Source organism: Xiphophorus hellerii, chromosome 22 (genome assembly GCF_003331165.1).
Source record: "Xiphophorus hellerii strain 12219 chromosome 22, Xiphophorus_hellerii-4.1, whole genome shotgun sequence".
Taxonomy (NCBI): domain Eukaryota; kingdom Metazoa; phylum Chordata; class Actinopteri; order Cyprinodontiformes; family Poeciliidae; genus Xiphophorus; species Xiphophorus hellerii.
This window is the reverse complement of record NC_045693.1, coordinates 26634484-26649359: the sequence shown is the minus strand read 5'-3', so window position 1 is coordinate 26649359 and position 14876 is coordinate 26634484. Positions and strand designations below refer to the sequence as shown.

General features: G+C 37.7%; 1 pseudogene; it reads left to right on the top strand.

Moving 5' to 3' along the window:
* The first annotated feature begins 205 nt into the window (after window positions 1–205).
* LOC116712574 (B-cadherin-like) lies at window positions 206–14635 on the top strand (annotated as a pseudogene).
* The last annotated feature ends 241 nt before the right edge of the window (window positions 14636–14876 follow it).

Sequence of the window (14876 nt, the reverse complement as noted above, 5' to 3'; positions counted from 1 at the left end):
TCTTTTGACTTATGGATGAGTGTTTTCTATGTAAATATACGTTCAGTCAACTGAAATGTGGGTGTGTGTGTGAGTGGGAGACAGAGAGAAAGAGAAAGAGGAGGCGGATCTTTGTTGGACAAATTGTCAGTTAAAGGAAATGAGACTAAATGGAGAGCAGCTCACTGAAGTTAGACAGGCTCACTGTCTACAGTGAATCACATGGATGCCACAGACCGTTATCTTCTGTAAATCTGCGAGTTTGTCTGAAGGGAAAAGTGAGCGAAACTTCTGGTCTCTCCTTCCTCAGGTGTGGCGCTTCATGACCATAAGAGGAAGTCGGATCGGGACTCACCTGTGAGCTGACGTCACACTGAGCGTACCTGGATCAGCTCGCGGAACTGATCGCATTCAGACGCTGAAACTACTTACAGAGTACAGAAGGGGAGACGCTTCGCACCGGAATACAAAGAAAGTTGTTTTTTTCTACGAGAAGGATTTTCTAAGAGGCTTCAAACACAAATGGGGACCGCCTGGTTTGCGGTTTTGGGAGTTTTATTCGTCATTTTCCAGGTAGGAGTTTTTTCCCGCTGTTTTGACTTTTATTTTAAATATTGTTTCGACATGTTTTGCTATTGGTTATATCTGTTACTTTGAGATATCTGAAATATTTGTGGACGTAGTTTAGCCATATCTGAACACTTTCCCAGGATATATAACCTACCTGTTGAAAAGACTTTGTGTGAAAATGCAACTCATCCTTTATTCAAGTCATTTTGAACTTTTCGGAATAGTGTGTAAATAGAATAGAGTGTAATGATAAGGTGTTGGTTTGCAGGCATGGGTAAGTGTTACTAAAATTACAATGCTAAGTAAATTTTTAAAAGAAAGATAAAAAAAGAAAAACAATCTTTCCTGTGAGGCTGCTTGTCACAAGCTCAATGAAACAATAGATTTAAGATCATCTTCCTGAAGTCCTATTTTTCAAACCCTCTTCTGACATTAAGCTGTGCTGAAGTTACTGTGATCTTTCTACTCCAGGTAAACGCACAAGTTGTCCTTCATGAGGGTCACCAAAAGCTTGAGATGGACTCTGCCACTAAACAGGTAGGGAAGGACGTGGTATGATATGGGTCAGAAAAGATTTTTTATTTTTTTTGTTAAGAATGCAGATTGACATCCTTTTTCAGATTGTCATCTAAATGGTTTTTGGATTTTATCTAAGAAAAAACTTGTTGATTATGATTGATTTATAGAGGCACTAAAATTTAAAGCCACATACAGCTCAGTGGCAACCGCAGGAGCTTTGGCACTGCCATCCCGTTATAATCAACGTTTTTGCGCCGTTCTTGCACCGTCCACTAGACGGCACATTTAGCAGCTCTTCCTAATTCCAAATCTTCAGTCTAGTTCAGTGCGAGCCCATCAGCATGTCTTGATAGTTTGGCTGAAAACTGACCTGGTGAATGTGATGAGTGGAGGTCTGTACAGAGATGTAGAAAGTCTGCTGAAGCTGTGACCTTGTAAGTGGAAGCTATTGCATTCATGAAGTGCATTGATTTTAGTCTTTGGGTTCCACCAGGTCCGTTTACCAGTTTCAGGACCCGACCAGAACCCCTTACTGTAAATTACCTTGAAATAATGAGATATGGTTATATATAAAAACAGGCTTTAATGCTGAAAAATGATCAAATGTTACAAGCCATACATGTCATACAAATGGAACAGATGCAGAGTTACATTCACCGTCCAGCAATGGGGCCACACTGAGCTCATCTTATGGATGAAACCAAGTGAGGCAAAGACTGTAGCGTGAATTTATCTTTTTATTCTTTTCTGCAATCTGTACCCTCCCTTAAGGGTAGTCTAATCAGTTTCAGTCTTTTTACACGACTGGTGGCAGTCACACATGAACATGGTTATGTAAGCTGCAGTGTGTGTGTGTAAGCAGATAGAGGATAAAAGAGAGCAAAACACTGAATCCATAACAGCACCTTGATGTTTCATGGTGAATAGTCAGGTCTTGAGGGTTGCCCACATGGTTTGACGTTCAAAAAAGATTTTGATAACTTGTGATCTTCAATGCCTCAAGACTCTGTTGAGTGACTCTGGAGTCTATATTTCAAGATTAATTTGCTTAGATACATGTCTATAAAAGACAAAATGGTGGCTTTGATCCGAAATGGAAGACTTCATGTTGGGTTTTGACCACGACTCCAAGAGATGTTTTTTCACCTTAACTTTTATTTGGCCATGCATTATGAACAAACTGGCCACGTTTAAAACTGATTGATTGAAATTTCTAGGAGGAGTTTGATCAAATGTGGAGTCTGTTAACGGTGAAAATGGCATCAAAGTCACAATCCAAAATGGATTGAAGTGGACCAAATTTTCTACCTCCACAATAAAGGTTAATGAGCAGGGTGTTTTGAAAGTTGCAGAGTAGTGGTGTTGAGCCGTTTGTTATGATTTTTGTGACAATGTTAAAATGCATAAGTTTTTTTCAGGCCTAATGCGTCCACCTAGTTTGGCAAGTTTTCAGATATGTTTAGGCCTCCAAAGAGCCAATTTGTTTAAACCAGGGGTGGGCAAACCTGGTCCTAGAGGACCAGTGTCCTGCAACTCTTGAATGTCTCCCTGGTCCAACACACTTGAATCCAATATCTGAATCACCTCCCAAGTGCAGTGAAGTTCTCCAGAGTCCTGCTAATAACCTCATTATTTGACTAAGGTGTGTTGAAGTAGAGATACATCTAAAAGTTGCAGGAGACCGGCCCTCAAGGCCTGGAGTTGCCCACCCCGGTTTAAACTGAACCATAATAAAAACATTACAATAAGCCGACTCAGCGCTTCACTGCTTGGGCTTAAATATAAAACATCCAAGGAAGTGAATGCTCTTTGTGGGCTCTGTACTTATGTAACCCTCACACTACCAAGGAGCTGTGTTGTGTTGAACAAATGCTTTTTAAAGCAGAGATGTTTTTCTGTGAAACACTGCCACTTTGTGGCTGTATTTAACATTTTCTGCTTCTATGCTTTTTTTTGTACTGTCTTCATGTCCCAGATGTCTTTTTATGACTGGTTCATTTGAACTTCTGGCCCAGAGAAAATTTATATTAAGAGCTTCATGTCAGACGGGAACTTTATTGTGTTAAATTTGAAGTCGGGATGCATTTGTCTTTCTGATTGTTTGTTTACTGATTAGAAAATATTTGTTTCCTTAGGACGCTCCACAGGTTCCCATTCTGTATTTCCCAAAATCTAATCCAGGACTGAAGAGGAGGAAGAGAGGCTGTTGGCTTGTCCCTCCTCTTAATGTTGCTGAGAATCACAGAGGACCTTATCCCCTTGTTCTTGTTCGGGTAAGAGAAATTAAAATGAACGGATAATTCAGTGTAATTTTATTTGCTCTTTCAATTATACCTTGTATTTTAAGATGTATTCCTCCTCTATTTTTTGTGCTTTGTTTAATTGTATCTGAATATAACCTTGGTCTGTGTTGTCCAGTTTCGCTCTAATATCGATAAAGTGAAGAAGATCCAGTACAAAATCACTGGTCCTGGAGCTGATGAGTTTCCTGTTGGTCTTTTCACCATGGATAGAAACAATGGTGATCTGTATGTCACACAGGAACTGGACAGAGAGAAACAGGACAAGTACATGGTCAGTGTTTTCTCTCATACCTTTAGCTTGATGCTTTTCTATTCACTGTTAAAGATGAAATATTGAAGAAAGTCGAGATAAAAAAATTCTGAAACAATTGTCAAGTTTACAAAAAATACTCAAATAAAACTGGTCATCTCTGATTAAATATACTGAGTATAATTTATGAAATGAGAAAATAAAATATACCTTTTCTTGCAACATAAAATCAGAGATCATATTATTCTAATATGTTGAAATTGTCATTTTTACAGCTTCATGTCCATTTTGAGGAAGTTGGACGTGGTACAAATGCAGAGCAACCTATGGAAATTATAATCAATGTAATTGACCAGAATGACAACAAACCTGTTTTCAATCAGTCTACCTATAAGGGAGAAGTTCCAGAGGCTTCGACAAAAGGTAAAGTCCCAGGATTCAGATAGTGAACATGCAAAAAGAAAATGTTTTACTTTTTACAAGTTGTAAGTATGCTTGAAACCTTTGGCAGGACCCTTTGAACAATTTTAACAAAAAATTGGTGCATATAAAGGGGCCTGTTAAGCAAAAATTAGTTTTTGTATTTCCATTTGGTGCTGTTTCTAAAAACAGTCCAAACCATCATAGAGCTGTTCAGTAAGGAGAAACAATTCTGAATCATGAACAGAACCAGGAACACGTTAAGTTTTGAAGTGGAATGGCAAACTAAGCTAATGGCAGCGCGTCACCTTGAAGAACAAACGGCAATAAAGAGGAAATGGTTCAGTTGTGGTCAGCTTTCTGGTGGACCTGCAGTTTTGTGTGAAACATCGGAAATACATAATTTTAGCTTGTGATGTAAACTTTTTCTTTTGGATTAAAAATATAATAATAAAGTTCAGGCATAGCTTTTTAAATCTTTTGACTGCATTACCTAAATCCAAAGGTTGCACATAAAAAAAAAGTACTAGAATGTAATTATATTTATATGCATAGGGTAATAATCAGCTGATCTGTGTCTTTATTGTTATGTTAGGAACAGCAATGAATTCCTATAAGACAAAATTAAATATCTGGGTTTATTTGAGACCATCAGAACCTCGAGGTTCTTCATTGCTGAGTGTTGCTGCAAACATCAGAGGAGAGTTGACCACAACTCCTGTGCGCTCATGTTCCACCCATGATAGTGAGGAACAGACCATTTAGTGGAAAAGCTCGCTACCTGGAGTAGATCCCAACCACACATTAACTGGTTAAAGCACGACTTGCCAGTGGACAGGTCTGGCTCTTGGTCTGTTGGGCCGCTCGATATGCACATTCCACTCTTTGGGAAATATAAAGTATCTGCTTTTATTTTTTTATATGAAACCTTTTACTGAGAAAGTACATTACAGTAATAAAATTAAATAGCTTTTGCTTTCTTTTATTTTTACTTTTTTTTTCCCCCAAGAAAAACCAAAACAAACCAAAACTTGAACGGTTGGTAGCTGGAATATAATCCAATCCTTGACATCACATTTCAAATCAAAGCATCAATCTGAATGACGGCAAAGTTTTAAGAATAATCTGACATAACAGGCTTGACAAAATCCATCCACTTTGACCATATCTTGTAGAAAGTGTCCCTCTGCACTTTGACAGAAAAAGACAATCTCTCCAATACATGGATCTCTTTCACTACGTTAACCCAGTCTTCAGCTGTTGGAGGTTCCTGTTTAAGCCATCTTCTTTGAGGGCCTTTTTACTCCCAGCCAGTGAAATGTACAGAAGTTTTTGATCATTAGTGTGAATGCTGTAGGCATTCATTAGTGTGAATGCTGTATGCATTCATACTAAGGACTTTTAGTGACTTTTATACTACTCAGCTTGCTCTCCTAATGCCGGCTATATCTCTTGGTATTCATAACCTTCATACTTTTTCATAATATTCAGCTTTTTGTCAGTGCCCAGAGGCACATCAACATGTGGCAGAAGGAAGCTGGAATTGAACCTATAACTTTCCTTATCACAAGAATCTACCACAGAGCCTCAGTCACATATCCATCACATGGACCCGAGTGATGGGAAAGCACATCCTCTTCTTTTTTTGACCGTCTTAAGACGGGGGGGGGGGCAGCCAACTTAAAGGGACTTTACTGCCAACTACTGGTGAAAGACATTGTGTTCCATTATACATTTCACTTCTCAGAACTACAATGAAAACTATTCATGTGAAATTTAAATACCAGAATTTAAAGAATTTACAACTTTACTTATTTAGACTTTGTTAACTACATTAAATACAATCTAGAATGGATTAGATTATGGAGATACCAATTAATTTAAAGGCATATGTATACAATACAATGGGCTGCACAGTGTCGTAGTTGGTAGCATTACATGGCAGCAAGAACGTTCTGTGTTCGATCCCGTGTGGAGTTTGCATGTTCTCCCTGTGCCTGCGTGGGTTCTCTCTGGGTTCTCTGGCTTCCTCCCACAGTGCAAAAACTGTGGAACCCGAGTGATGGAAAAGTACATCCTCTTCTTCTGGCCTGTTGACAGCTAGAGATAGGCACCAGCACCCCTCCCAGCCCCAATGGGATAAGGGTGTAAGATGATGGATGGATGGATGCATGGATGCTCTATTCTTCCTGTTCAGACAAATATCAGCATAAACTGGGATATGATCAGAAATTGTACAGGGAACTACTTCACATCTTTTCAGCTTAAATCATTCTTGAACATAAGGCTGTAATCTAACCTAAAATATGTTGTGTGGGAATGAGAAGTAGGAATATTCTCTCCAAACATCAACTAATCCTAAATCACCCATAAGGTGTACCATCTCCTTTTCCATTATCAATCAATCAATCAATCAAATTTTATTTGTATAGCACATTTCAGCAGCAAGGCATTTCAAAGTGCTTAGAAGAATTAGAAGAATCCAGTCTAGTGGTTAATAGGACATTGAAGTCACTACCACATAGAAAAGTTTTCCGACTCCTTGTTATTTGTATATAAGTTTATACAGGTTTATACAATTGCTGTCAGGTGAAATACACATATTCAGGAGGGTAGTCATGGTATCATCAATCTTATCATTATATATCAACCTTCCTTTTCTTTGTATTCTGATATGTGTTCATAGTTGAGTTCTAAATAGCTAAATCCTCCCCCTTTTCCCCTCCTTTGCCTCCCAGATCTACGGGAAGCATAAAAAACATGTTGAAAACCCATCCTGTTCAATTTTACATGCTCAATATCAGCTGGTTGTGTTTCCTGCAATAAAGCAATTTGGGCTTTGTCTCTTTTAAATTTAGATAAGACTTTTTACTGGACTATGTAAACCATTTATGTTGTTTGACATCTTTTTTTTATATCAACCTGCTACTCATATAAATTATATTCCTTAGTTATAACATACAGTTTAATGGGTTTCCTGCTCACCCTTGTAAATAGAACATATAAAAAAGTCAACATCAACAACAAATTGTTTTAAAGTGGTGAGTTTCTTAGTTCAGCTTACCTTCACTGTTAAATCTTAATAGCTGCTGCTCTCACTGTTGTTCGTTGTTTCCTCTTGATTAGGTTTTGACGTGATTCAGGTTGTGGCCACAGATGCTGATGAGCCAAATACTGACAACTCTGATATCAGGTACCGTATAATGAGTCAGAAGCCAGAGGAGCCCAGTCCCAACATGTTTACCATCAATCCAGCAACTGGAGTCATCAGAGTCAACGAAGCTGGACTGGACCGAGAGGTGAGAATTCTGACAGTTTTGGCTCATCTGACTAAAATCAGAATTAGGTTAATGTGTATTTTTCTTATGAAACGCACAGATTTGGGAAGATGATGTAGAGTTTCAAAAGCAGAAGTTATTGTCAAATTTCTTATGTGCCGTTTCAGTCAAATCTCTTTGACTGATGTTTGAAACTTAAAATTAAGATTAATTTCTCATAGTTCTAATAATATAGTTTTGATTAATTGATTAAAATAAAGCTGCAATGAGAGCTGCTGTGCTCTCCTCCTACCTCAGAAACATTTGCAGGCTGTTGATCTAACAGCAGTAGAGCAGAGAGGAAACCTGCTCTGTTTCATTTGCACCTTGCAATGGAATCACTCAAATGCAAAGCTGCCAGTAATCCTGCTCTGAAATAAAAAATACATATGCCATTGACCTTTAAACATATGCATGCTTGAGTAATATAGAGAAAAAATAGTAAGTAAATTGGCAAAATGCTTGAGTAAAATAGTGATTTCTATTGGTTTAACTAAATCATGCTCTATCTGGACCATTTCACAATTCAATCTGGTCAGGCATTAAGAACAGATCATTCAATAATTCCCAAGAATAAAACCTCCAAGAAACAAAGAGTTTCAATATTATTCTTAAATATTATGACTTATCATGCTGATATTTATACCTTATAATTAACTGAAGTTGACATGAAAAGACAAGTAATTTTTTTATAGCACGAAAACAGCAATATTTAGTTAATGAGTTAGTTCTTCATTTGAATTATTAGTTTTTCAGGAATTGCACTTTAGCAGAACACAATGCAATTGTACTTATCAAGAAAATATGCTGGATTATATCAAAAGTGTATTTTAGGTCTTTGTTAAAGTTCATCACCTACCTCATTTCCATCAGTGTCAGAGAGCAAAAGCTTTTCAAAGTTGATGGTGATAAATTTTAAGCTACAAATAAAGATTTGTGATTGCTGCAGAGACACGATGCTCTCATCACTCTCAATGTGTGTGCAGGATGCTTGAAAAAAATAGACTGCCACAGATTTTCAGCAAAATTGCAGGAAAAGTGAAGGTGTTGTACATTTTCATAAGGAAAAGTGTGGTTACTAAAACACTTAAATCTGCCACTTTTACAACGTCCAGCAAAATATATAGGGTGCACCGATTGTAGCATCTCTTGACAGCTGAAGCATATCAAGCTGCCAGAAAGTCTGAAGATAAATGTTAATTATCAGGACTGGTCACAACATAAGACTGGTGTTTCTGTCTTATAAAGACTTGGTCTTTGGCTCTTCACTGAGATCAGCTTCATGCAGCTCAGCAAACAGAGCTACTAGTAACAGATAACTACTCCTCTAATATGATTAACACAAGTCATTGCTTCAGTTTATAGCCTTGCAAAATCCCTCCAGCAAGTCAGCAAGGTTTAAAATTGAAACTAGCCTATCTTTGCACCTAGACCTGGTGTCCTTTGGGTTTGTGTTGTTTCTGCTGGTTGAGTTGCTCTACATGATTCTGTATAATGTTTTTCTTTCTGTTCTTGTTCTTCCTGGTGTCCATCATTTCCCCTCCTCTCCTGCAGTGTCCTGTATCAGATTCTATGTTCTCTGCTGGAAGCTACAAACACACATACCTAATTATGAATTAGCATGATTTCATTAAATCTTTTTTTCTATGTTTCTCAGAATGAGCTCTGTGCTGTTTGTTGGAACCTAAATAATTTCTAAACTAAGTTTTTCTTAGAGGCATCTAAGCTCTGCCTTGATAACTGAGGACTGAAATAGTGTTGAATATTTTAGAAAGCTGATTTTCTACAGTTCAGTGACGATGAACTAAAAGTGTCTTTGTTTAATTAAAGTCAACATTTCATCCTACAGAAAGTCCCAAAGTATGAACTGGAAGTACAGGCAGCTGACATGAAGGGAGAACGTTTGATTGGATTTACCAAAGTGATTATCAGAGTGACGGACAGCAACGATCACGCTCCAGTCTTTACAGAGTCCAGAGTAAGTACAACACATGACTTTTTAACATTTTTAAACCTGTTGTTTAAAACTGGTTTAAACAGGTTTTGTTTGAACGTCTCCATTTATAAATTAGTTGCACTTAAAACTTGACATTTTTTTAATAGAGAGAACCACCTTACAGATATAATGTTTTTCATATTTAAAAAATATTTTCTATGTTTTGTCTAAAAATGTCTTGTGTTTGACGGAGAAAAACCCCAAATATTCAATATTTAAAAACAAAAAAACCAGCAAAATTGAATCTTTTTGATGTGGATGTTCCAGCCTTTACCCATCAAAAATTAATAACAGTATTGATGTTTACGCATTAATTTTGGAGCAATGAGAGTAAAAAATGACACTCTGTACATTCATGACCTAAAACTGTGCATCTTACAAAAGTGCAATAAAAACTCAGTATTTATTTTTTTTCCACTTTCCATGCATTAAATCTTTTCAATAACTAAAGATCTATCCAGCAATAAAGATATGAGGGTTTTCTCATTTTTAAAGTATTTTCTATGGTTTGACTTAGGGCTCTTGTAAAAGAATATTTTATTAATCGAGTTCTCTTTAGAATATTTTTACGATTATCCAAGGAATCTGATCTCTTTCTCTCTGCACCATTCCTACTGTTCGGTTCAAAATCCTGATGCCAGAAAAACTGTCATAGTCCAACCATCACACCACAAAGTTCAACCGTCCTTATTTGTCCCCCAAACCCTGACAAAACGTCACACAATTCGACACCATGCTGCTGGCACTTCACAACGACTGTAAGATAGAAGTAAGATCGCTGCCCACGACCAATAGTCATCTGGGTGGAACAAGGTGCACTACATAATAAAACATAATTTATCGAAGCTTTGATCAGATAAATTTTTCTCGAGGAATTTTAATAATCAATATACTCTAATCATTAGAGGAATAGTTTCAGCCCTAGTTTTATACCTGTTTTGTTATATAAAGCACTTTTATCTGCCTCGTTGCCACTATACAGATAAACTTAACTTTTTGTCCAGAAAAAAAATAAATATTTTGAAGGGGCAAAAAACAAAATATGCAGTATTTTTAACATGTAGACACCAAACCTGCTCCTTCTCACCCAAATCATTCCATATATTTACTGATGACCTCCCCTGTAGGTCTGAGAAGTGCAGGATTAGCTGCAGGAAGTCTGTAAAGAGAGATGAATGTAGTCAAAGGCCTGCAGATTCTGGCAAGATAGAAATCCTGGAGTTAAAATATGAGGAGAAAAGTATGACAGAGACTTTTCATATGTGGAAGATCCTGATTTCCCTGTCTTTTTTCTCCATGGAGATTTCCCATCATCCATTGCTTCTTCCTCCTCTCAGCTGCAGAGTCCTCCTTTGCCAGGCTGCAATTCCTGCCCCTCATATGAATTTTGACTTCTGCTTATATTTACATCAGACATCCTCATCATCCTCAGACTTGTAATCTGGTAAAATCATCTCCATGGAGTTCTCTAGTCCTGGTTGTCTCTTAGAGAAATTACCAGCAAACTAACCTAACTGAAGATGCACCTGCATAAACAGACTGTTCCTCTCATCTAATAGTAAATAATTAACTCGATTAATTAAAGGGTGGCGCCTGTGGTAATATCAGGGAGGTCATCACACCCAAACTAGTTTTTCTTGTGAATAATCAAAGGGACAATAATTTTTTAAACGAAAATTTTAAAAAGTCTTGGCCAAGTTTCACAAAATTAACCTATGATATGTTGAGAATGAAAAAAAGCAGTAAAGCAGGATTTCCCATTTTGGTCAGCCAAGAATCCCCAAGGGTTAAAGGACAAGTTGTGTAGATAAATGTGTATATATGTATGCAAATGTGTGAAGATAATTTGGAATTTGTTGTGGTGAGCAACCTTAAAAATGTCTTCTGTCTCCTCTCAGTATGAGGCCACAGTTGAAGAGAATAAAGTAGACGCTCTAGTTGTTAAGATGTTGGTGACGGACGGTGATGAGCCTCATAGCATGGCCTGGAATGCAAAGTTCAACATCATTGATGGAGATCCAGGAAATCTGTTTACTGTGGAAACAGGAACAAACAAACAAGAAGGAATCATCAGTACTGCTAAGGTAGGAGGAACAGCAGGTTCTGACTGTTGGACCAAATGTAACTATTTCAAAGTATTTTGTTTTTAAGCAAAATTCAGTTACATTTATCAGCTGAAGTTCAGCCTGAACTGTTCATGTCTGAGTTACCATTAAACCTTTCTTCCACTAAACCAGGGTCTGGACTTTGAGAGAACCAGTAAGCACACTCTACTGGTCACAGTGGAGAATGAGGCTCCTTTTGCTGTCCCCTTGGTCACTTCCACTGCTACAGTGGTGGTGACTGTGGAGGATGTCAATGAACCTCCCATCTTTGATCCTAAAGAGAAGCATGTTTCCAAACGTGAGGATCTTGCTGAGAACAGCACTGTGGTGCGATACACAGCTACTGATCCAGACGTTGGACGCAAACAGAAAGTCATGTAAGGAACCTGAAAATCCTCCATCTTGAAGAGTCACAGCCTGTATATTTTAAATTTATGTTGTAGATAAGTAATCTCTTTTCTTGATCATACTGCTTACAAAGTCCTGCTTTGTGTTATTTATATAAATTTTTGTCCTTGATGTTCAGGTATAAAATACTCGATGACCCAGCTGGCTGGCTTGTCATTGATAAGGGTACTGGTGAGATAAAAGTGAGAAACAAAATGGACAGAGAAGATAATGCTGTCAAAGAGAATAAATACACAGCATTGATTGGTGCATATGATGATGATGGTAGGTGTGAGGATGAACTGTCTTAATGGTTTTGGAGGAAATCTATATGAATCACTGCAAGTTAAAAGGAATTTAATGGTTTGAGCTAAAAGTGTAAAGCTTGCCTTGAAAAGAGTTCTTTAGAATATTATCATCTGGAGCAGTTCTGAATTTCTCAAACTTTTCTTGTAGAGATTTTTGACTCCTTCCTCAGTAGATCATTGAAGGTGTCAACAGGACTATTCATGCTTCTACTTTTTATCTTCCATGTCTCCAGATCAGATCCCAGCTACAGGAACTGGAACTCTGATCATTACACTTGAGGACGTCAACGACAACCCCCCCTCCATTGACGATCGTTTAGTTAAAGTACGTACCCTCCACCTGAACCAGGACCAGATCATTTACGTTTTGCACTTACCTATTCAGGAGCTTCAGAGTTATAGTTTGACTTAATTTTCAATTGTTAAATAGAAAATTACAAATATACTGTAGCATAATCCCATCAGTGTTTTAAATTCATTTTGTTTCCACAGATGTGTAACAAGAGGCCAGTTTCTCAGCTGCTAAGTGTAACAGATAAAGATGGACCAGGCTTTACTTTTCCATACAGCGTCGTCTTACAGGACTCTGCTAAGACTAACTGGACCGCTAGGATGAACGACAACAGTATGTAAACTAGGAATGACTGATATGAACTAACAATTATATCACAGTATTTTGTTGCTGTTTCTGTAATCATGGTGATGTAAATGATTCCAAAGGCCTGTTGACTTTTCTGTTTATCTGGGAGACAGCTGACCGACCCAAAGTTACCGCTGCAAATAAAACCTGCCTATAGTAAAATAGAAATATTGCTTAAAATCAACTGAATAAAACAAATCTAAATGTTTGTGGTGGGAATGGAATAAGACTTGATGAAAAGAAACTTGTATTGACAAAACAATTGGCAATGTAGGAATTAGTTATTTAAGTGTGTTTATTGTATATTTTTCTTTTTCAGAAACTGGTATTGTTCTGACTTTGACACGTGAGCTGGAGAGTGGAACTTACAAAGTGGGCATGAAGGTTTCAGACAACCAGGGCCTGTTTCAGCTCAACACAATCGAAGCTGAAGTGTGTGACTGCACTGGAGAAGAAGTGAGGTGCATAGAGAAAGTTATTGCTGGCTCCAGCATGCCAGTCATCCTGGGAATACTCAGTGGCGTCCTCCTGCTACTTAGTGAGTTTAAGAATTTACCACATTTCTAGATCAATATGGGTTCTCTCTAAGAAAGTTGGTCTGAAGAAAAATTGCTAATGGTTTTGATCTGTCCAGTCTTTGCTCTTGAAATGAGAAATCATGTCAACTTTATGCTCTTTCAGTGCTGGTCCTGCTGCTGCTACTGTTGGCAAATAAAAACAAGCCAAAGAAGGGACAACCTTTGCTACAACATCAGAGACGACATCTTTTGTTATGATGAGGAGGGAGGCGGAGAGGAGGACCAGGTAAATGCTGCTTATATAATCAAGATTTATACTCTGGAATATTGTTTACATGTAATATTTTTTACATGGGGCAGATGGCTATAACTGTTCATGAGAACGTATTTAAATCTGTCAGGTTTGACAATCCAGTGACTGTTTTCATGCCTTGTAATCTAAAAGGAAGTTTTATTTTGCATTATTCTCCATTAGGACTACTTTGATCTGGGTGTTCTCCACCGTGGTTTGGACAACCGTCCCCATGTGTTCAGGGATGAAGTGGCTCCAGTTTTTCAGACACGGCCTGTTGTGTATAAACCTCGACCCGCCAACCCAGAAGATATCGGCGGCTTCATTGATGATGCGAGTTCAGAACACCACTAAAGAACTTACTTCTGTTGGAAAATAAGCCTTTGAGCATTATAACATATTTCACTCTACGACACAGAACCTAAAGGCGGCAGATAACGACCCGACTGCTCCCCCCTACGACTCCCTGCTGGTGTTTGATTTGGAAGGAGGCGGTTCTGAGGCAGAAAAACTCTCGTCTCTGTGCTCCTCGAGCGACGGAGACCAGGACTACGATTCCCTCAGAGAATTTGGCCCTCGCTTCAAGAAACTGGCCGACATGTACAGAGGAGGAGATGATGACATGATGTAAATGTACCCACACTGAGAAAAATGGCTGCATGCATGCAGTCTGACTGTGACGATGTGTGAAATCGATATCTGTGTGACAATGTGTAATCAGTCCTATTTTTTCCTCTTTCAGCTGTTCTTCATTAGGATCTTCAGGTTAAAGCCTTACATTAGTTTTAGTTCTTCATTTATGATTCTATTCTTTATTAGACATACAAACTTGAAAGCTCAGTTTTACTGGTGTGATTTGTGGAGAATGTAACCAATATAGTAAGCACTTTTCCTCTTGTTTGTTTATTTTTTTTATTAATCTTTCCATCAGTGTTTATTTTTCAGTACATTAGATCCATGCAAAGTTCTACAGCCATTGTGCCATTAGCAAGAGTTGATGAGGTTGTTTTTGTTTTGTTTTTGTACAAAAAAAGAGGTCTGCAATATTTGAAGATAACATATGACAAATGCTTTTTAATAAATTCTTAAACTAAATATGTCTTTATTCACTGGTCCTGTGATGGTTTATTGCTTAGGAGAGCGATTTTGCTCTTTTTAATGCATAATGACTATAATAAATGTAGTACATAATATCTATAGTTGTGCATGCAGTCATTTTCAATAAGTTCTATTTTTGTAAGTCCATTTATTTTAGTAACAAATAAGTGAAAC